This window comes from Tasmannia lanceolata, unplaced genomic scaffold, assembly GCF_043159265.1.
Source record: "Tasmannia lanceolata isolate RefF3 unplaced genomic scaffold, GAP_Taslan_0.1 ptg000012l, whole genome shotgun sequence".
Lineage (NCBI taxonomy): Eukaryota > Viridiplantae > Streptophyta > Magnoliopsida > Canellales > Winteraceae > Tasmannia > Tasmannia lanceolata.
In genome coordinates this window covers 19687581-19711215 of record NW_027518689.1, presented here as the reverse complement: position 1 = coordinate 19711215, position 23635 = coordinate 19687581, and the positions used below count along the sequence as shown (strand labels likewise).

Below are 23635 nucleotides of genomic sequence, written 5' to 3'. Positions count from 1 at the left end.
AACGATGTAAAAAGTAAAAGATGATGCTCCAAACCTTCCAAATTTCGGCGGAGTGCCGACGCCCAGTTCGAGCTACCTAGTGTTTCTCTACTTTCTCTCTTCTAAAAAGCAAATAAACTAGGGTTTTTTCTGAATTTCTGCAGGGGTTCGGGTGTCCCGAAAGAGGGGGTGGAAAATACCACAAAAAGGGGGGTGTATAAACCCAAAGAAAGGGGGGAGAGAGAGAAGGTGTAAAAAACCTTTACCCCCCTCTATTTATAAGTAGAGGGGGGTAATTTTTGGTAATTTTGACCAAAATTCGCCCTGGGCGAATTCCAATTTTGCCCAGGATGAATTTTGATGACATCATCTGATCCCCGGTTTGCGCGATGTTTTGTCTCTTCTCCGATTTTTCAAAAAAATGTGATTTTTCGTCTTTTATCGGTTTAGTTTCGAATGTTCGTAACTTTTCCGATTGAATTCTGATTCGCACGCGGTTAGATCCGTTGGATTCCTTGTTCCAGGGGCTTTCCAATTAATCTAATATCGTACGTCTTCGGGAAATGAAGTGTCCTTTGGGTGCAAACAGAAGTTTCTGATCCAATGTTAACTTACTGATTGGAATGCTGTGTGCAAACGGGCTTACCAGTTTATGCCGGAAAAGGCAGGTGCTGTATAAATCAGGCTTTTAGGTTACTGAAAAAGGCGGGCGTTGTGTTAAAACAGGCTTTCCGGTTGTTAAAACGGGTTTTAGAAATCACTTTCTTTCGAAAATACCCTAAAGAGAGATTGAGAGAAACACAATTGGTGCTCTGGGACTCGTCATAAGGTTCTTCCTCGCGACACCTATCATTAGTATTGCCTTGTGTAAGCCCAAGGGTTCATACATTCACCTTTTCCTTGTTGTTTTGATGCTAGCAAACCTAAATTGATTAGTCTTTATGGACTAATGTGTTGTCTTTGAGTGTTGTGTCTTAGACAGGAACTTGACATGTCATATCGCCATTACAACAACACATGGCTTGAGGATCAACATGCACAATGGACCAAAGAGCTTGCACATACATTGGAGACATCATCCGTAGAAAATGTTCAAGTCAAAGGGCTCAAGTCGAAGATCCCACAAGTTGCTTAGCAAAGTGCAAGTAGAAGCTTGGACTTGAACAAGCATTGGTGACACCTCATGTACCACTCAACATGATTTGAAGAATGGAGGATGTCACAAGAGCAAAATCAAGTCAAAGAGTTCACTCACAAGTTCAACATGTCCAAAAAAGTGCGGAGGAGCCAAGAAATCCAAGAAGACTCAAGGTTATATCATTTTTAGATTGTATTTGGAGTCATCTTGTTTTAAATGTATTTGTACTTTCAAAGGTTTTCAAAATGGTTTCTTAAAACAAATTTGATATCTTTAGAAACCATCCACACTCCCCAAAAGGTGTTTGAAAACTTTGGACAAAAGCCCAAAGAACATGGCCCAAGTCCCTGAAATTTTTATTATTAAAACTGAATTTCCAAACAAGGCTGGTCGATCGGGGTTCTCCAGGCTACCGCAGTAAGGTGGATAGAAGTCCAGCACCTATCAAAATTTAGCGGGTCGGTCGACCGGGACCTCTCGGGTGATCGCGGATACGTTTCTGTCAATCAGAAACAAATCCATCATGGTCGGGCCAGTCGACCGCCATAGGGCCAGGCGACCGCGGATAGGGATCTGGACAAAAAATAAAAAGTCCAGATTGCTCTTGAAGGGCGACCGCGACATACCCGATCGACTGCGGCGATAAGAATTTCAAAAATAAAAAGAGAGCGCCCGATAGAGCGGGCGACCGTGACACCTTGGTCGACCGTGACGGTCTCAAAAACTAGCCGTTAGGGCTTGCGGGGCTTGACTTTTTCAACCCAGTTTTTTACGGTTTTACCCCCAAACGGTCATATTTTAGAATGGGCTATTTATACCCTATCCTAGACCAACTGAACAACCTTTTGCAAGATTATTTCACATCTATTTGAGCCAAACTTTCAAAGCCAAGGTTTTTAGTTAATCCTCTTCTATGCTTTGATTTTTGCATCTACATTCAACAAGAGGATCTCCAGAGGGCTTTGATTTGCTTATCTTTTGGAGAGTTTGTGAGAGCTATCATTTTTGTAATCCGCCTATCAAGAGGCTTTGAGTGTTTTTCTTTTTGTTCTTCATTTGTATTGAGGGTCTTCGATTCGGCCTAGTAAGAAAGGTGAATCTTGGAGTTGTGAGAGGAGTTTTCGCTTCGGCCTTAAGGAGAAGCTTGATTGTAAGAGCGTCTCCGATTCGGCCCGTTAAGAAAGGAGAATCCAGAGCGTAGAGAGTTTGTCCCCTCGGAGGCGGAGAAGGTTTGTGTACGGATTGGAGATTTGGCCATTGTGGAGAATCTCATCTTTAGTGGAGTACCCAAGGAGCAAAACTTGGAAGAGTGGAGTAGGTCTTGTTGATAGACTGAACCACTATAAATCTCTTGTCCATTGTGGTGTGGTTCTCTTCTCCCCTTTCTCTTTGGTGATTGGTAACTTCTTTCCCTTTATATTTATTTTTATCTATATTAACAAGGGTTAGATTTAAATTGTTTAAATTGATAAATTGATTTTAATACCTCATTTAATTAAGACAAAAATTTTAATCGACCAATTCACCCCCCTCTTGGGTTGCCTACTCGTAGTTCATTTGGTATCAGAGCAAAGGCTCTTAAAGATATTTTTGATTCAAAAACCTACAAGAGAAAGATCCAAGGCAACCTAATGGCATCTAGACAACCTTGCTTTGATGAAACCGATTATGGATCTTGGTCGATCCGTATGAAGTCCTGTCTTAAATGTCTAGATGGGGATCTCTTGAAAGTAACTGAAAATGGTTTTACACTACCGAAGAGATTAAGTGATTATGACAAGAAAATATTTTCACAAAATTGCAAAGCCATGATTGCATTATCTTGTGCGTTACCTAGTTGTGTGTTTGAAAACTGAAATCCCGATAGGCAATCCAAGAGGGGGGTGAATTGGCCTAATTAAAAATTTAGGGAATTAATCCCAATTTAAAAACTAATTAATTAATTAATCCAATTAATAAGTTAAATCAAACAAATCACCCGCACTTGTTACTTTGCAAATAGATGTGGAATTAAAATAAAATACAAAGTAAAGATCTTACCAACTAAGAGAAGGAGAGAGAAGATGGGAGTGCACAAGATGTAAAGTGGATCGAGCGATCCCCTACTCCACTCTTCCCAAGTTTGGTCTCCTTGGGGAAATCTACTAAGGATGATCCTCCACTCTTAACGGGCCGGATAGTGAGCCCTCTTACAATGGCTTCTCCTTTCTTAACGGGCCGAAGCGTAGACCCTCAATGCTTCACCTTTCTTGGATGGGCCGAAGCGTAGACCCACGTACAATGGATTCTCCTTCTTTAGACGTCCTGAATCAGAAGCGCGTGATCGTTGCGGAAGCTTTGAAGCGCACAATGAATAGCCTCTTGTAGGCTTAATTACAACAATGATAAGCTCTCAAATGATCTCTCAAAAGATGTACTAAGATAAGCCTAGGTCTAATCCCTTTAGATATTCCCAAATTGAGGCACAAGGGTGTTTTCCACTCTCTAATATGTTTACAACAAGTTTAGGAATAAGAGAGATGAGTTCACATGCTTAGGGGAACCCATATATATATAGAGAAAACCCAAAACTAGCCGTTACAAGGGCGTTTCTGTAATTCTGGGCAACTTCCCAACAGATCTATTTCAGGGCATTTTTGGCATTTTCCAGATTTCAGACCTGGTTTTGTAAAATTCATATCTCACTTGTTTCTTGTCGTTCTTATACTTGATTGGAATAGAAACGATGAGATCTTTTTGTTAAAAATATTTTCAAAAATATTTAAAAATTGTTAGGATCAGTTATGATAAGATTTATGCCTTGATCTCAAAATTCAAGTGCTAAGTGTGCTGATTTGAATCTTTTGCAATTCTAAGCTATCTATGGCACTAGGGCTTTGGTCCATGGGTCTTTTTCTTATATTCTAATATTGTTTTGGACCTTATTAGTGACTTGATTATGCCTTAACATGGGATACCTAAGGGGGATTAAATTATACAATCTAACACAAGACTCATTACTCACATCTTCAAATTTAAAGCTCATCTTCAAGTCTTGGTCTCTTGCATGGATAACTCCTTCAAGTTGGTTCAAGCTCCTTGACAAATTGTTGATCCACAAGCTATGGCCTTCATTGATCTTCTTTTGTTTATTCAATGCTTTGAGATGACTAATGTTGAGCTTCTCCTTGGTTAATCCTCTAAGGCATGACCCATAATACAAAATAGATTAGCAAGTTAAAGCTTATATTTTACTTATCATGAAAGAAAACAAGTAAGTTTTAAGTTTAGCATGATAAGCCCTCAATTTTTTGAATTCCTATTAGAATCTTATTATGAGGTGATGTGTAGTTATAGACTCATCATGATAAGCAAGAATAGATATTTTTCAAGTTAAAAATATTCTCTTACATTGTCGTGCATAGAAATGAACATTTGATCCTAATATGGCATGACAGTGAACTCTATCATGGATATATGGATAGCCAAGTGAGAATACAAATGATAAGCACTAAAATTCATAGAAATTAAGATAAGCAAGTTTGATTTATTTCTATGAATGTGTATCTAGAAGGATGTGAAAGTTTTAGCTCTTGTTATAAAATATTAAAAAGATAGATCATTTAAGTTTTGTTTTTTTTTGTTAAGATATGCAACATAAAGCACAGTTGGTGGGAAAATATTATAGTGGACAATGTGAGCATCTCACAATGATCCATATAAACACAGAGATAGTAAGAATTAGCTCTCCCCTTAGTATTTATCATTGGCCTTAGGTAAACGTAAGATTTAAGGCATGGCATGACACAATAGGCCAAAGATGTGAAAGTGAATACATGGCCAATAAAGCTTATCATGGATATATAGAGTGACTCACATTATAAGCACATGATAAGGAGATATTTTCATAGGAAATGGGATAATCATCTATAAGAGAGGTCCTATGAAAGAAATTCTAGAGACTATGCAGCATAGAGCTCTAGAATGAGAATACTTATGCTTGGAATATATGATAACATGTTTGATCATACAAGATAAGTCAAAGGCCTAAAGAGTATAACACTAAGGTCTAGGCTATGTGCTTTTTGTCTATACAAAAAGAAAATGATACCAAAATAAGAACATAAGACAAGCCCAAAACAACACACATGGAGCAACCATGCTCCAAATGAGTGTACTTATCATATGAGGAATGATATACACATTTGGAATCATATGATAAGACATAAAGGACAAGATTAACTTTCAAGCTCCCCCTTTAAAAAAGGATCATGCAATGCATGAATCCAAAGGGTTGTCCTCGCATAGACTCCAAGGGATCTTTAAATGAACAATTTTAGATCAATCCTTGGGCTGCAATGACACTCAACTCTCTATGTGTCGGTTTATCATGAATAAAATTATAGACATAATCTAGCTCTACATGATAAACAAGCATGACAAAAAAAGATTTTCAAAGTTTGGCTCATGCTCCCCCTAAATGTGATATCATATTTTTCAAATTCAAGCTTTACTTCCCTAAATATGTAACATACATAATTAGCTAGGGGGGTCACATATAAATGTATACATATTCATGTTTGAGATGTTGGCACAAGGCCACATGGTTAAGTATTGTAATTATGATGATGGTACCATTCCCTTAAGAGGGTATAAGCACCGATTGAATGGCTTTTAACTTAAGGTTTGACATCTCATAAATATAGATACTATCAAACAGGGAGTGATAACTATAGAATATATATAAACAAATTTGAGCTCAATTCTATAGGACTAAGACATAGTAAGAATGGTCAATAAAGTATCATATCTTAGAGAGACATCCATGGCTCATAAAAGTGAGAGTATACCTCATGAGAAAGATATGATCCATATCAAACATCAATGGATAGTCTACCATGTTTTGACATAAGAACATGACAAATGAAGTACATGGTCCGAACATCTACATCCTACATCTACAACCACTTATGTAATGACAAGGCATTAAGCACAAAGTGCATAATCCCATGGAAACCGAAGTATTTGGGAGACAAGTGTTCCCATCACAAAGTATAGTGTACCAACCACCATAGTGTGTAGATGCCCAAATAAGGTACTAGATTCAAATAAAATTTTTAATTTTTACTCAAGTGAGTTGTACATGTTGAATCTAGACTCATTGTCAACTTTCCCTACATAATATAATCTTATATGACTTTAAGGGAAGAATCCAATGACTCTAAGGATGTACCTATCAAGTGATAACACCTTAGACACATGTATTCCAAAGAGAACTACCATGACTAAATACATATAATATCATCTAGCTTTCAAGGTTCATACTAGTCATGAGAGTATATCCAATTAAAGCTTTCGGGAATACAAACGCTTTAAACCTATCAAAGATTTCATATTGCTTTTAATGATAACTATTAAGCACATAATAAGAAAGACTTGTTTGGGGATTAGAGGGACAACTAGGTGCTAAGCAATAAGTAACTATATTTACTCACCTAGAGCATAAAAGATGTCTAAGAGGTGATCATTTTTCTAGACATAATATTTAATTTCTTAGTTTTGCTAGAAATAATATATAAATCACTTTAAATACCAAATAATCTGGCAAAAACCAATTTTGTCCTAACTAGAGTTCAAATATGAAAGATATATACTTATGGGTTTAACTTGAACTCATGGGCAATGAAAATGTTGATATTCATGTAAGATCAATCATGGTTTTCACATTAAGTGGATGAGTACTAAGTGCAAAGTAATACAAGTCACAATATGTACACTTAGCCAAATACATATAGATACATAATAATCAAGGAAGATAGATCTAGTGTATATATAATTTATTTTTATTTTCAAAAGAGATGTGATCATGAGGCTAGATGCATGAAAATCAATCTATTTTGAGCATACACCATCTAGCATGCAAAACTATAAAAGATATAGCATTAAACTCAACCTAGATATATAAAAAAGAGTTTGTGATGTGCACATGTACCTAGAAATCATAGTTGTCATAAAATTTAACAATTTTAGCACAACTATAGACTGGATATCAAAATGGGATATCTAGGGAACCTTTTCCAATAGATATAACAATTAAGTATAAGGATATAGATCTATGATTGTTAAACAAATAAGTACATGGTATCTATTCCATCAAAATTTCTAAAAGATATTTACATTTTAAGCTCAAAGTATTAAAGTCTTATTGTAAAACAAGTTTAAGCATATAGACTTTGAAATTTCAAAAATATATTTATCAATAAGGCACAAGTGTATATAGATACATAGGAATCAACCTAAGCATATGGTATCTATACAACCAAAATTTCAAAAGATTTAACATTTTAAGCACATCCCCTAAATCTATTAAGTACATGAAATGACTCAAGTAGGGGGTTTAGGAACCCAACCATTTTTTGGTCCAACCAATTTTATTCTATGTCATGTGTCTTTTATTTTTCATACAAATTTGGTTGATTTTACAAATCTAAACATGCATTTAGACTTGTAATGTCCAAGTCTACCAAAATAATCACAACAAATAGAAGCATGTGTAGATGGATTAGATGAACAACAAGAATGTTTACAATCACAAACATGTTTAACACATTTTTCTTGAAGGGTCTTATATTCCAACTCAAGTTTTTATTTTTCTAATTTCATCTCCTCAAGTTTATCTTCCACGCGATCAATTTCATAAGATGAATTGGCTCTTAATTCCTCTTCATCTTCTTTCAAAAAATTAAATTTTTCAATAAGCTCGAAGTTTTCATTTTTCTAAACTTTACATTTTTTAACTAAGTCAACATTTTTGTTTACCAAAATTTGGTTAAGTTGACATAATTTTTCATTTTTGCTCAAACAATCATCAACTTCCATTTTAAAGTTTTCAATTTGATTTTGCAACTCGGAAATTGAAGTTTTGAAATTGTTCTCGTTTGCAAAAAACTTTTGAGAAATTTTCTTTTGTCCAAAGGTAGTATTTTTCCCAATAGAAGCACTAAGACAAATATTTTTCTCATATAAATTTTCAAGAGTGGTCCATATTTCTTTTGCATTTTTACATGAAGAGATTTTCACAAAAATATCACTAGATATTCCACAACACAATGCAATCATAGCTTTTGAGTGTAAAGAAAACATATTCAAAGCAAGCTTGTTGTATTTTTTAGGTACGGTGAAGCCTTTATCAATTATGTCCATTATATCATAATCTATAGATTTTAGAAAGAACCTCATTTTGACTTTCCACGATCCATAGTTCGTTCCATCAAAGAATGGAGGAACAAGATAGGATCGTCATTTCTCAAAATCCATAGGGGTTGCCATTTTAGATCTTTTCTATTATAGAAATTTGAAATAATCAAAGATCTATAGAAGAGCCTTTAGGTCTGATACCAAATGAAATCCCACTAGGCAATCCAAGAGGGGGGTGAATTGGCCTAATTAAAAATTTAGGGAATTAATCCCAATTTAAAAACTAATTAATTAATTAATCCAATTAATAAGTTAAATCAAACAAATCACCCACACTTGTTACTTTGCAAATAGATGTGGAATTAAAATAAAATGCAAAGTAAAGATCTTACCAAGTAAGAGAAGGAGAGAGAAGATGGGAGTGCACAAGTTGTAAAGTGGTTCGGGAGATCCCCTACTCCACTCTTTCCAAGTTTGGTCTCCTTGGGGAAATTCACTAAGGATGATCCTCCACTCTTAACGGGCCGGATTGTGAGCCCTCTTACAATGGCTTCTCCTTTCTTAATGGGCCGAACCGTAGACCCTCAATGCTTCACCTTTCTTGGATGGGCTGAAGCATAGACCCACGTACAATGGATTCTCCTTCTTTAGACGCACCGAATCGGAAGCGCGTGATTGTTTCTAAAGCTTTGAAGTGCACAATGAATAGCCTCTTGTAGGCTTGAGTACAACAATGATAAGCTCTCAAATGATCTCTCAAAATATGTACAAAGATAAGCCTAGTTCTAATCCCTTTAGACATTCCCAAATTGAGGCACAAGGGTGTTTTTCACTCTCTATTATGTTTACAACAAGTTTAGGAATGAGAGAGATGAGTTCACATGCTTAGGGAACCCATATATAGAGAAAACTCAGAACTAGCCATTACAAGGGCATTTCTGTAATTCTGGGCAACTTCCTAACGGATCTATTTAAGGGCATTTTTGGCATTTTCCAAATTTCAGACCCGATTTTGTAAAATTCATATCTCACTCGTTTCTCATCGGATTTCGACGTTCTTATACTTGATTGGAACGTAAACGATGAGATCTTTCTGTTAAAAATATTTTAAAAAATATTTAGAAATGTTTAGGATCAGTTGATAGGATTTATGTCCTGATCTCAAAATTCAAGTACTAAGTGTGCTGATTTGAATCTTTTGCAATTCTAAGCTATCTATGGCACTAAGGCTTTGGTCCATGGGTCTTTTTCTTATATTCTAATATTGTTTGGACCCTTATTAGTGACTTGAATATGCCTTAACATGGGATACCTAAGTGGGATTAAATTATACAATCTAACACAAGACTCATTACTCACATCTTCAACTTTAAAGCTCATTTTCAAGTCTTGGTCTCTTGCATGGATCACTCCTTCAAGTTGGTTCAAGCTCCTTGAAAAATTGTTGATCCACAAGCTTTGGCCTTCATTGATCTTCCTTTGTTTGTTCAATGCTTTGAGATGACTAATGTTGAGCTTCTCCTTGGTTGATCTTCCAAGGTATGATTGATCCAAGTATGCTTTACCTCCTTTGCATTGAGTTTGGTCTATCTTCAAGCATAGGCCATCAATGGTGTGTTGGTGCTATCATGGATTAACCTGTGAATTTCCTGTCCATAGCACAACACTCAAGGCAAACAATTAGTCAATAAACGACTAATCAATTTGGTTTTGTTAATCATCAAAACAAGGTGATTGAATGAACCCATGGGGAACCCTTGGGCTAACAAAAATATTTGTTCTTGTAAAAATGCTAAAGACATTTGGATTTCTATTGAAAAATCTTATAAATCACATTCTTGTCTTTTAGCATCAATTCAAGAGGAAACTTCCTCTAAAAATATAATGTCATATGATGAGCTAAAAATGGGATATAATGACATCTTTAATGAGTTAAAGGATAGAAACAAAAAAGAGTTAGTCATTGTAAAAATATTTGATTCATTGACAAAGAAAATGAAAATCCGCCAACATGAACTCAATGAAGCCTCAAGCAAAGAAAAGATGTTGCTTGAAGAAAATAAAACTTTAGAAACTACAAATATTGAGTTCATGAAAAAATAGAAACTATTATGTAAAGATGAAGAACAATTAAGAGCTAATTCATCTCAACAAATAGATCATCTTGAGGATCAAGAAAAAAGAGATGAAATTAGTAAATGAAAAACTTATTTTGGATTACAAGAACCTACAAGAAGAAAATGATAAACATGTTTGTAAACATTCTTGTAATTCATCTTGTTGTCCATCTACCTATTCATTTGCATCTTGTAAATATTGTGGTAGAAATGGACATTACAAATCTAAGTGTTGGCTTATATTTATAAAAAGTTCCAAGTTTGTTTGAATAAGAAAAGATACACTCCCGAAAATAAACTTGAGTGGAACGAAAGTAATTTGGGTTCCAAAGTCCCCCACTCAAGCTGTTCATTGAATATGTTAGTTTTAGGAGGTTGTGCTTCTTAAATTGTAATATCATTTGAATATTAAGATATAAGATACATGCATTTAAAATTGATCATCACCTTGTATCTCATATGCACTTGATTGTCATATTTATTGGAAAAGGTTCCCTAGATGTCCCATGTTGATATTTAGTTTATATTTGTGCTTCAATGTCTAGATCATCTCAAAATATGATTGCTAGATACCTTGCACTTAGTTTTTGAATAAAACTACTATATCTAGCTGCTTGTGCTTAAATGTTACATCATTTTATCTCCCATTCTAGATACTATATGTATCTAGTCGGAATGTGCCCAAAATGTCATATCATTTTAAAATAAACTATAGATACACATATACTTATTTTGCTTCATCTATATGTATCTATATTTAGTTGTTCATACCATTAATAACATGATATATTGTGCTGATATCTATAAACTCATGTTATTGTGCACAATAGATTACACACTCTATAATGGTATGATCATTTAGTATGGTCTAAGTGTTTGACATATCACTTGAAATTTGTTCATTCACTTAGTACCCCCATTGACCCATAGGAATAGCTTAGGTTAGTTCAAGCAAAATTCCTAAATATTCTTTGCTATTGCTAGAGTTTAGTTCTTTAGAATTGTTGATCATGTCATTGTAGCAACCATTAAACAAATAGAACAAAAATTGAAAATAAAAGAAATGATAGAAAATTAAGAAAAATACATGAATAGTAGGTCTAAGCATCATTAGACTTCTTTAAACAAACAAGGTTGGGTCAAAATACGAAACTTAGTGAACTTCCAAAACTAGTTAATATCATGAGAAGTTCATAAGTCAACTCATTAGGCCAAGGTGTATCACTCTTTAGATACCCTTGAGGATCCTTGGCTTTTGAAAATTATTCCCTTGGAACTCAAAATCTTAGAATATTTAAGGGAAATTGAAACTTGGTTGAATGAGAGAAATCCATATGAGTTATATGAACCTATCATTGAACTAATCATGTCTTTGAGCTCAATATGATCATCTATTTATGACATGTATATCACTTGTTTTGAAATAAGTCTAAGATTAACACATAAGTCTAAAATAATCAAACAAGTGAAATTTGATTTGAATGAGTGAAGTGTTAATAAACCTTGTTTAGCTTAATCCTTTCACACCAAACTTATGTGCACTAGAAAAATGAGAATCTAGTTAAAATCTACATAAGTATGCACATTGGAACACATAGTCATCATGGAGTGATTTGAGTCTAAGCATCATCCATATGATATTGATAAGTTCACAAAGTGATTAAAACTTGAAACAATCTAAATATGTGAACTTCAAACTAAAGCGGAACCTTTAAATGAAATGATCATCAAAATCCACTAAATTAGAGGCATGTGATTTAAAGTGATAAATACACACACATTTGCCCATTATATCTATGTATAACATAGTGAAAGATTCCAAAGATAGATCACTATAGAGTTTGAGTGAGTTGATGGTATGGGAAATCCAAAAAATACTCAAACTTATATCTCATGAGTTCATCGATTATTAACATCTTAAAAAATATGAGATTATACCTATAAAGTCAAAGTGTTAAAAATTGTGATATGTATAATTGTCTATTTGTATAACACTATATATGTGATATTTCCTTGTATGGTATTAGCTGCATTGTAAAGATGTGAAACCTTGAAGTTAAAAGCTAATCAATTGGTACTTTTAGCCTTCTTACTTGTTAAGAACGAGACTGTACCCTCACTTTTAATTAAAACATCTAACTTCTTTGGTTTCTAGCCAGCATCTTAACCATGATAAGTCATATGTGCCTTGAATTGTTATTTATATATGTATTATATGCACATAGTTAGGGGGAGCATGTGTTGTTAGGATTTCTCACTACCTCACTTGATATCAATTGAGTATCCTTAGCAAACATGTAAATGTAGCCCAAGGGTTGTTTTTCAACTATTCACTTAACAAACCCTTTGTGACTATATTGGACAGCCATTTGGATTCATACTGTGTATGAGTCTCTAACAAGGGGGGAGCAATATACGTAAATATATGTCCTTCTCTATCTTATCATATGTTGTTTGATATAGATATTACATTACATATGATAAGTGCAGTCATTTGGAGCCCCATTGCTCCATTTGTGTTGCAGTCGGATCTTGTCTTATGCTTTCATTTTGAGACTGTTTCTCACTTATGACAAGTTCCCTTAGCCTGAGCCTCAATGTCACATCATTTCAAGCTTTAGACTTATCTTGGATGAACTCATATAATATCATCTCTTCTAATGATAAGTATTTTGTTCTAAAGTTCAAACTATGAAAACTCTCTAGAACTCTCCTTCATAGGTGAGTGCTCCATTTGATAATCTCATTTCCTATGAAGTCATACACTTATCATATGGGTTATAAGTCATTTGCACTCAATTTTCATGATAAGTTTATTTGGCTATGCTCTTACTGTCATATCTATAGCCATTTTGTATTGTCATGCCTTGCCTTATAGGTTTTACCAAAGGCCAATGACAAATACTTAAGGGGAGAGCTTAATTGTCTTACTCTCATCTTTATATGGACTATTGTGATGTGCTCACAATGTTCATTGCTCCATCAGATGTGGTAAAATGTAAATCTTATAGATTAGAAATATAAAAAAATCTGCTTATCATGCACTGTCCTCAATATTTCTTGAAAAATCTCTATGATAAGCATTAGTGGAGCTTAAATGTTATATCCTTATTAGTTTCATGGATCATAGAGGTAGTTTGTAGTATACACCATTTACCTATGCCCATTCAAATACTAAACATAGGACTGTTTCATACTATCACATTGTATCTCTATGTTTGAGTATTCTTATCATGTATGTTTCACTTTTGTCATCTCATATCCATGGTAAGTAGATAGAGGGAGTAATTTTAGCACTATAGTTTGTACCTTCATTGTTAAAATCCTTCATTTTTGCTGCTGCCAAAAGGGAGAGAATTTTAGAATTGATTAGGCAGTCCATAACTTATATAGATCACTTGCTCTACATTTATATATTACACTTGTGCATATAGTGAGGGGGAGCTATGCTCTATTATTATATCAATTGATGTTTATTTGTCTATCTTTTGATATCTCCTACCTCCCTAATCAATTTGGTTTGCCATCATAAAAAAGAAGGAGAATGAAAGCCCAAGGGATCATACATTCACCTTTTCCTTGTTGTTTTGATGCTAGCAAACCTAAATTGATTAGTCTTTATGGACTAATGTGTTGTCTTTGAGTGTTGTGTCTTAGACAGGAACTTGACATGTCAAATCGCCATTACACAACTCAACACAACGCATGGTTTGAGGATCAACATGCACAATGGACCAAAGAGCTTGCACATACATTGGAGACATCATCCGTAGAAGATGTTCAAGTCAAAGAGCTCAAGTCAAAGATCCCACCAGTTGCCTAGTAAAGTGTCAGTAGAAGCCTGGAGTTGAATAAGCATTGGTGACACCTCATGCACCACTCAACATGATTTGAAGAATGAAGGATGTCACAAGAGCAAAATCAAGTCTAAGAGTTCACTCGCAAATTCAAGATGTCCAAGAAAGTACGGAGGAGCCAAGCAATCCAAGAAGACTCAAAGTTATATCATTTTTAGATTGTATTTGGAGTCCTCTTATTTTAAATGTATTTACACTCTCAAAGGTTATTAAAAAGGTTTCTTAAAACAAATTTGATATCTTTAGAAACCATCCACACTCCCCAAAAGGTGTTTGAAAATCTTAAACAAAAGCCCAAAGACCATGGCCCAAGTTCCTGAAATTTTTATAATTAAAACTGAATTTTCAAACAGGGTCGATCGACTGGGGTTCCCCGGGCGACCGTGGTAAGGTGGCTGGAAGTCCAGCACCTACCGAAATTTAGCGGGTCGGTCGACTGCGACCTCCCGGGCGACCGCGGATATGTTTCTGTCGATTAGAAACAAATCCAACATGGTCGGGCCTGTCGACCGCCATAGGGCCGGGCGACCGCGGATAGGGATCTGGACAAAAAATAAAAATTTCAGATTGCTCTCGGAGGGCGATCGCGACATACCCGGTCGACCGCGGCGATAAGAATTTCAAAAATAAAAAGAGAGCGCCCGATAGGGCAGGCGACGGCGATACGTCGGTCAACCGCGACGGTCTCAAAAACTTGTCGTTGGGGCTTGCGGGGCTTGACTTTTTCAACCAAGTTTTTTATGGTTTTACGCTTAAACAGTCATATTTTCAAATGGGCTATTTATACCCTATCCAAGCCCAACTAAAGAACCTTTTGCAAGATTATTTCACATCTATTTAAGCCAAACTTTCAAATCCAAGGTTTTAAGTTAATCCTTTTCTATGCTTTAAGTTTTGCATCTACATTCAACAAGAGGATCTCCGTAGGGCTTTGATTTGCTTATCTTTTGGAGAGTTTGTGGGAGCTATCATTTTTGTAATCCGCCTATCAAGAGGCTTTGAGTGCTTTCTTTTTGTTCTTCATTTGTATTGAGGGTCTCCGATTCAGCCCGGTAAGAAAGGTGAATCTTGGAGTTTTGAGAGGGGTTTTCGCTTCGGCCTTAAGGAGAAGCTTGATTGTAAGAGGGTCTTCGATTCGGCCGGTTAAGAAAGGAGAATCCGGAGCGTAGACGGTTTGTCCCCTCGGAGGAGGAGAAGGTTTGTGTACAGCTTGGAGATTCGGCCATTGTGGAGAATCTCATCTTTAGTGAAGTACCCAAGGAGCAAAACTTGAAAGAGTGGAGTAGGTCTTGTTGATAGACCAAACCACTATAAATCTCTTGTCCATTGTGGTGTGCTTCTCTTCTCCCCTTTCTCTTTGGTGATTGGTAACTTCTTTCCCTTTGTATTTATTTTTAATCTATATTAACAAAGGTTAGATTTGAATTGCTTAAATTGATAAATTAATTTTAATACCTCATTTAATTAAGACAAGATTATTAATTGACCAATTCACCCCCCCTCTTGGGTTGCCTACTTGTATTTTACCTTGACAAAATTGGGTGTCTACAGGTACCTATCGTACTCGTGGACAATGCATCTGTCTTGAACATCTGTCCGCTGAGCACGGCCACAGCTGTCGGTTTTGGTCCCAGTGACTTCACCCCGTCTGATCAAGGCATCATGGCCTACGATAACTCCCGACGAGATGTAGTCGGAACTCTTTCTACTGCCATCTTCATGGCAGGTGAAGCTTTTGATGTTAAATTCCAAGTGCTTGACATCAAGTCCTCCTTCATTCTGTTGTTAGAATGACCCTGACTTCACAAAGTGGGAGCTGTATCCTCTTCTTTACATCAGAAGCTCAAATTCATATTAGGTAACATAGTTATCACAGTCCGAGGTGACGAAGACTTAGAAGTTGGTGCCATTCTGTCAAATCCTCATGGGAAATCAGTAGCAGACAGTGTCTACCTCAATGGTTTCCAGCTCGATGTCACCAATGTCAGTTGGGAACAAGCCAAGAAGTAGGGGTGTCAATGGATCCAGACGGTCCGATGGATCGTCCGAATCCGGACGTTAATGAACAGGATCTAAACATATGAATAGGATCCATGGGCATAATTCGGATCATCAAATCTGGGATCTGAAAATTTTTGGATTGTGTATGGCACGCCACAGATGCCCATTGGATAGTCACGATCTGAAATAGTTTACAAAAATACCCTACAGATTTTGTTAATGCTAACCGTTCTATGAAGGGTATGTTGGTCAAAACCTCTCTTATCACTTATGCTCTATTTGGTTGCCGAAATTTTTTTGGTTCTTGGGATTTCTGTGGAACAAAAAACTCCCTGGGAGATTGGTGGAAAAAAACTCCCTGGAAGTATCCCGGTAAAAATAAAAATCCCATGTTTGGTTGACCAGACTGTGGTGGGAAAAATGCTTTGTTTGGTTGTTTGAACTGTTGGGAAGAAAAAAAAAGTTCTGCAAGCTTATTTTTGGTTCTTGGGATTATTTTGGTTCCTGGGATTATTTTGGTTCCTGAGAGTATTATTTTTCTCAGGTAGGGTTTCGTGCAAGGTTATTTTGGTTCCTGGGATTATTTTGGGCCCAGCAACCAAACGTGGGTTTCCTGCGAAAATTCCACAAAAGTCCCAAGAACCAAAAATATTTCAGCAACCAAACAGAGCAATGAATCGGATGGGAATGTGATTTCACTCATTTTAGTTGTATCAATTCATACATTCACAAAGGCAGAGAGGCGTTTTGTTCTTTATGGATCATATTCTTTTATAATAGTTATACATTATATTTGTGTATGTAATTTTGATTAGTTTTATTATTTACGAGCATTATTATACACATAAACATAGATAAATTTTTAATTTAGTTGAAGAAAATGCCTAATAGCGGACTGCCATTCTATCTCTTTTTTTAAGAAAATAATTGTTTACTTAGCTTGGTGGCACATAATAGGACACTCCATGGACGGTCTGAATTAAAATGGACCGTGATCATGATGTGGAAAGTAGGATACGAAGAACAATCCGACTCCGACCCGACCGATAAGGAATTTGAATGGATCGTGACCATGACATAGGTGGATCCGACCCGAAGTGGATCCGTTGACACCCCCTCTGGCAGTTTGTATGATCAGGGAATCCGTTCCAATGTTCTCCTCTCATAATATGATTACCAATGCTGGCAACTCAGCACTTTCCAACTGGACAGATACTTTTGTCCCTCTCCTTACTGCAGTTATCCCTTCGGATAGAGACTTCTCGTTCTCTGAGTCAGACTCCCTTTTCGATTCTGACTCATCTTCTGAAATTATATCAAATGTAACTGAGCTTGAAGAAGGCGTGTTAGTCAGTTCTTCCAATGTATCTTGCGAATCAATCAAAGAACTTTCTCTGTATTCGCCTTTGTCTCTCGATGCTTTTGAAACTAATGCTTTAAATAACACCGAACAAACCTCCTCGGATGAGGATACAGACAAAACTCCCCTCTAGATTAAAAACTTAATCGAATGACGGGAGCAGCGTCGAGCAAAACCATTAGAATATGAGTTTGAAACTATTAACATAGGCACTGAATCCCTACTTCAGGAGATAAAGATTAGCAAAACCTTATCCCCTGAAGAGCGTGCGGAATTAATCAAATTGTTAAAAGAATTCAAAGAAGTTTTTGCCTAGTCATTGGAGACACCCCATTTTGACTGGGCCCTATACCCCTTTGTTCGAGTACAAACCTCATCAAATTATTGAATCGGAACCCCAAATTCCACCATAGGCTAGCTTAGGGTCCCACCAAGGTCCCTGCAAAATTTTGTCAAAATCCGAACACGTTTGCATAACGAGCGAGCTGAGACAATGTGCGCAGTGCAAATGCAGCAGGGGGTGAATTATCCTGGAGAGGGCTGTGTCATGCGCCCATCACAATTTGCACAACCGCGCGCCTAATCAAAGGTGGTAGTGCCAACATCACTCCGTAAAATTCCCATAAAAAGGCATTTAAGCTCATTTTGAGGGGGGCTTTCATTTTCTCAAAATCTCAGAGAACGAGAGAGGGTTTTAGGGAGAGCAAGTAGAACAGAGGGGTTTCTTCACTATTTTTCACCGCCAAGGCCGCCGGAACTCCGTTCATTCCACCATTATTTCCGGTCATCTTTCTCAGCCAATATCCCTCTCCTCTAATTTCTTCCCAGAGATACACCCATAGATCTCACTATCTTTTTGTTTATTTATTATCTTTACCTCTCAAACCCTAGCTTCGGCCAAACCCCTTAGATCAGACCATTTTCTCTTGACCGATCATGGATATCTTCATGATCTTGTCATTTCTTCCCTTGCCAATATCTCCTCTGTTATGGATCTAGATCCATCATAAATTCCTAATTCGATTGAAAATGAAGAAAAGCTAGCTTGAAGAAGAAGAAGAAGGGATCCAATTTAAATTTCAGCACGTTCAACTCCGATTCCAGCAAAGAAAATAATTCCACGGCTGTGGCGATTCTAAAATCTCAGTGAAGGAGTCGCAATTAAGGTAATCTTCATTTCCTCTTTTTCATCTTCATCCCATGATTCAACCTCCTATTTGACTGGCATGGTCTGTAGATTGGAAATTTCTTTCTGGCATATAATCTTTGATTTTGCTTTCATTTGATTGTGAGTTTTTCATGCTTTTGTCTCGGAGACAATGTTTTGTTCTGGACTTTAATTTCACTCCAGTTTTCCTCTTTGACATCTATGTCCGAATGGCATTGGTATTGGATTTGATTCCAGCTTCATCTCTATCATGATTTTTAATTCAGAAAGCTTACAAATAGAAGAAAACGAGGGAAGTTATGTCACTGTAGGGCATGTGTTGCATCTTGTTTCCTGTAATTGATGTAACTTTGCCCTTGATTTGAAGAACAAAGGACAGCATAGTTGTTGGTTTTAGAATTTTCATATTTCTCTTTGTTTAGATTTCAAGGAAGCGATTATGAGGTTTACTTTAGTATCTAGTTTTTCTTGTCTCAATTTTGGATCCTAGAGCTGGAACCTTGGAGAATTTAGACCATCGATAATGAGAAGAGCATAAGAATGAGGTCTAGGACCCTAAGTCCATTTTTTTTTAGGTTAAACCTCTGATTATGGATGTATGTGTTTAAGGAAGGAAATCAAAGTGCTATCTATTATATACCTTGATACATGACCATTGTTATGTATTTCCTAAGGGTGAAGGACGTGCTCTCAGTTAGTAAATTTTGTTTCATCTCAGCCTTGACTAATAGTGCTGTCTTTTGAAGACGATGGAAAGGCGTCATGACCACCCAATCTGACTCCCTCTTTTCTTTGGCCTAAAGTTTACTATCCATAGCAGCCCCATCAATATCAAGCCAAATGGATGGGGTTGGATGGTCATTGACAAACTTTAAGTTAGAGGGAAGGCTAATGGAATTAGCGATTTTGATTTGCAAAATGAATAGAACTGTGGCCCTCGAACCAGCAGTCTCAAAAATATTGGGGTATTGGGAAATGTTGCAGTTTCATCTCTGGGAGCTGAGGGCAATGGTAATAGTAACAGCTCTGCTACTATAATCAGGAGGGATCAGTACAACCTTCCAGATTTCCCAACCAAGTATGATAATGCGTTGTTTTATGTAATAAAGTCATACAGTGAGGACGACATTCACAAAAGTATCAAGTATAGTATTTGGGCTAGCACTCCGAATGGGAATAAAAGGCTTGACAGTGCTTTTGAAGATGCCCAAGAGAGAGAGAGAGAGAGAGAGAGAGAGAGAGAGAGAGAGAGAGAGAGAGGGTTTTGCAATGCATGAATCGATTTTCACCATTTTTTGTGGCGATTTAGATTGATTTTTTGACTGATTGAATCAATAAGAACTCAAATCTGAATTGGAATTTTGGTAATGCATTGAAGATTTGTTGATAAATAAGGATTTCTGAAAAGCGTGTACAATATCGGTCAATCAACATTAAAGAATGATGACAAAAGTGGCTAGGGGTACTAGACAAATGTCATCTTCAAATTCAGTTCAAGAAAAGGGAAGTAGGAATGAAAGAAATTTCCGCCCACCACAGATTGAATGCTCGAGCTATGAATTTACTGCTGAAAAGTCTCAAAACAATCTGTGTGTGGAACAAGATGGTGTTTGTGACTTGTGTAGTTTTAGTCAAGATCGGCTCAATGTGTTCAAATCCGATATTGGGTCTTCAGTTACAACTGGAGGGACATCGGATTTAGGGTGTGAGCGGTCTAGAGAAGAACTAGAAGTAGACGAATTCCAAGATGCGGATTGGGGCAATCTTTTGGAAACTCAGCTAAAAGAACTCATTTTGAGCAATCTGGATACAATGTTTAAGAGCGTGATTAAAAAGATCACTTCTTTTGGGTATAGTGAGGAGGTTGCTACAACGGCCATGTTGAGGTCAGGGCTTTGCCATGGGTGTAAAGACACAGTTTTGAATATTGTTGATAATACATTAGCATTTCTTAGTAATGTTCGAGAGATAGATTCTTCTAGAAATCACTTTTTTGAGGATTTAGCACAGTGGAAGAAGTACATTTTGGCGGAGATGGTTTGTGTGCTTAGAGGTTAGGCCATTTTTCAGCATCAGCGATGCAATGTGGTGTCTTTTGAACTGCGATATGAACTTGTCTAATGCTTGTGCAATGGACGGTGATTCCTTGAGTAGTTTTAGAAATAATGAGACAACAGTAAGTTCTTCTGTTACTGTTCCGCAAGTTAAATCAGAGGCTAGCAGTTCTGTTACAAGCACGCCCCCGCTCAATAGTCCAAAACCTAATAGGCCAAACCCTTTGTTACCTTTTCCTCAGAGTTCTCAATCTGACATACTCAATGTGGCTGGAATCACCAACTTACTGCCATTGAAGTTATCAACATTATGGTGAATCCAGTTGTTATTGAAGGGCAACCTCCAGAGAAAGTGACTCCAGTTTCTTCAGCTAATCTTGCGGAGGAGCTCTCAGCTGTTGGTAGGGAATGTGTTCAAACCATGTCTCAATCATCTGCACCAGAAGGGAAACCAAGTGGTAGCAAAAAGGGCCATACAAATAGTTATAAGAGAGAATCTATTCTTCGGCAAAAAACCAATTATTGTACAAAAAAACTACCGAGCGTATGGAGCTAAAGGGTCTTTGAGAGTGAGTAAAACCTGTAGCTTGGGTGGTTTGATCTTGGAAAAGAAATGCAAGTCTGTATCAGACTCCCATGCCACAAATTTGAAGAATGCTTCCTTAAAGCTTAGTCGTGCAGTTGGGGTGGGTTCATCTCAAGCAGATGGAAGTACTAATCTTTCTATTAATGCGGGACCTCCTGCTGATTTGGCAACCATCACCTTTAATACTTCTTCCAGAAAAATATCGATCCCCAATCCAATTGAGAACCTTGCCAAATTAGATACTCGTGCCGTGGAAAGTTCTCATGAAAAGATTTCAGAAACTAGTATTAAACCCTTTGAAACAGTAAAAGAGAAAATAGTCAATGGAGTTAGCAGAGACGCTCTTGGAGAAGCTTGAAGCAGGATGCAAGGAGAGGTCAGCCGCGAGGTTGCAGCCATCATGGCAGCTGGAACATTATTGGCAGGTGAGATAGCAACTCTTGCTACCAGGAGAGTGATGGAACGTCATGGACGCTTGGATGTTACAATGCCACAGGGTTAGAAAATCATAGGGTGATTTATTATGATGATTCATAATCATTTTTAGGGCGATGAAGGTGTTAGCCCAAGCCCGTCTTTAGAGGGACTCATTAGGTCGTAGTAGTACCCTCTCCCCTCTTCTTTCCTCTTCTTAAAGTAGGGATTTCTTAGCCTTTTAGGTACCTTTGGATATTAGTAGCCTTACTCATTACAATAGTGATGAAGGCGATAGCCCAAACCCATCCTTTAGAAGGACTTACTTAGTTTCGGTAGTACCTCCTTCTTTCTTCTTCTCTCTATAGAGATTTGCCTAGTCTTTTAAACATTCTTTTAGACACCCTTAAACCATAGATCCTTTATTGCAGGGGCGATGAAGGCGTTAGCCCAAGCCCATCCTTAGGGGACTTGCTTGGTCCTAGTAGCATTCCCCTCTTGTATATAGATGATCCTCTTACTCTTTTTAGATACCTTTAAACCTTAGGCCCTTTTCTTCATTGCAGAGGCGATGAAGGAGTTATCCCAAGCCCATCATTTAAGGGACTTGTTTAGTCCATATAGCATTTTCCTCTTTTCCCCTTCTCTTCTAGAAGACTTTCCTAGTCTTTTCAATATATACCTTTAGATAGAATCCTTCCCTCATTGAAGAGGACGATGAAGGCGATAGCCCAAGCCCATCATTGGGGGACTTGCTTAGTCCGAGCAGCACTCCCCTCTTTATTTAGTAGACTAGCTCAGTCTTTAGACACCTTTTAGATATTAAAATCCATTCATTGCAAGGGCAATGAAAGAGTCATCTAGAGCCCATCCTTTTAAGAGACAAGCTATGTCTCGTGCAGAAAAGTTGTACTCTTTGGAGACAAGCTTTGTCTCATTAGTGAGTCAACCCATAGGAGACTACCTCAAGTCTCATAAGCTACCTTATTAGTTGAAGACCAACTTGGTCTGGTAGTTGCCCTAACCCTATTTATCATTGCAGGGGCAATGATAAAGTTACTTGGAGCCCTCCATAGAAGACATTCAGTGTCTCACTAGAGTTAGTTGTTTCCCCATAGGAGACATGCTTTGTCTCATTTGTCCTAGTTGTTCCCTTATCATCTAGGAGACTAGCCCAGTCTCATTAGCACTTCCCTCTTAGAGTTATGCACTAGGAGTCAGTCTTTTAGTATATGAGTCTGTCCTTAGCTAGAGACTCAATTTTTAGCATAGGAGTCGGTCTTTCAGGAGTCTGTCCTATCGTCATAGGGAGCTTAGATTTTGTCCAACCTTTCATCAAGTCATGAGATTCTGTCCAACCCTTGCGATGTATAGGATTCTGTCCAGCATTTGCAAATCTTCTGAGTTTGTCCTGCCCTTATAGATGTTTAGGAGTCTGTCCATTCCTTTTGTGTGTCTGTCATTAGATAGGAGTTCCCTTTTAGCTCTAGGGATTCAGCCCTTAGCACTGACACTCTTCCCTGTTGTGGATCAAGGGGTGTAGACATATGGGTTGCCTTTGGCTGAAAGAGTGAAAACACTTTAAAAATTCAAAAATATTAGAAAACTTTAAAGAACAAAAATATTGAAACATTTCAAAAACAACAAAAACACTTGAAAACAAGAAAATTCAAAAACAACAGAAATAAAAAACATATAAAAACATTCTCAAAAGTCATTGAGTCATTAAGAGAATGGTAGGAAAGTCTGTTTCCGAACTACGTTGGCTTGATCCCCTCTCACGGG

General features: G+C 37.0%; 1 long non-coding RNA gene and 1 pseudogene across 2 annotated transcripts in view; both read left to right on the top strand.

Annotated features, from left to right (window-relative positions):
- Positions 1 to 18298: 18298 nt before the first annotated feature.
- The window catches only part of LOC143887098 (uncharacterized), a 38232-nt gene continuing 32895 nt past the window's right edge, over positions 18299 to 23635 (top strand). For both annotated transcript variants that reach the window (XR_013254034.1, XR_013254033.1), the window contains exon 1: positions 18299 to 18794. This is a non-coding gene — a long non-coding RNA (uncharacterized LOC143887098). The remainder of the gene's footprint in view (positions 18795 to 23635) is intronic.
- On the top strand, positions 20240 to 21794 carry LOC143887885 (putative E3 ubiquitin-protein ligase RF298; annotated as a pseudogene).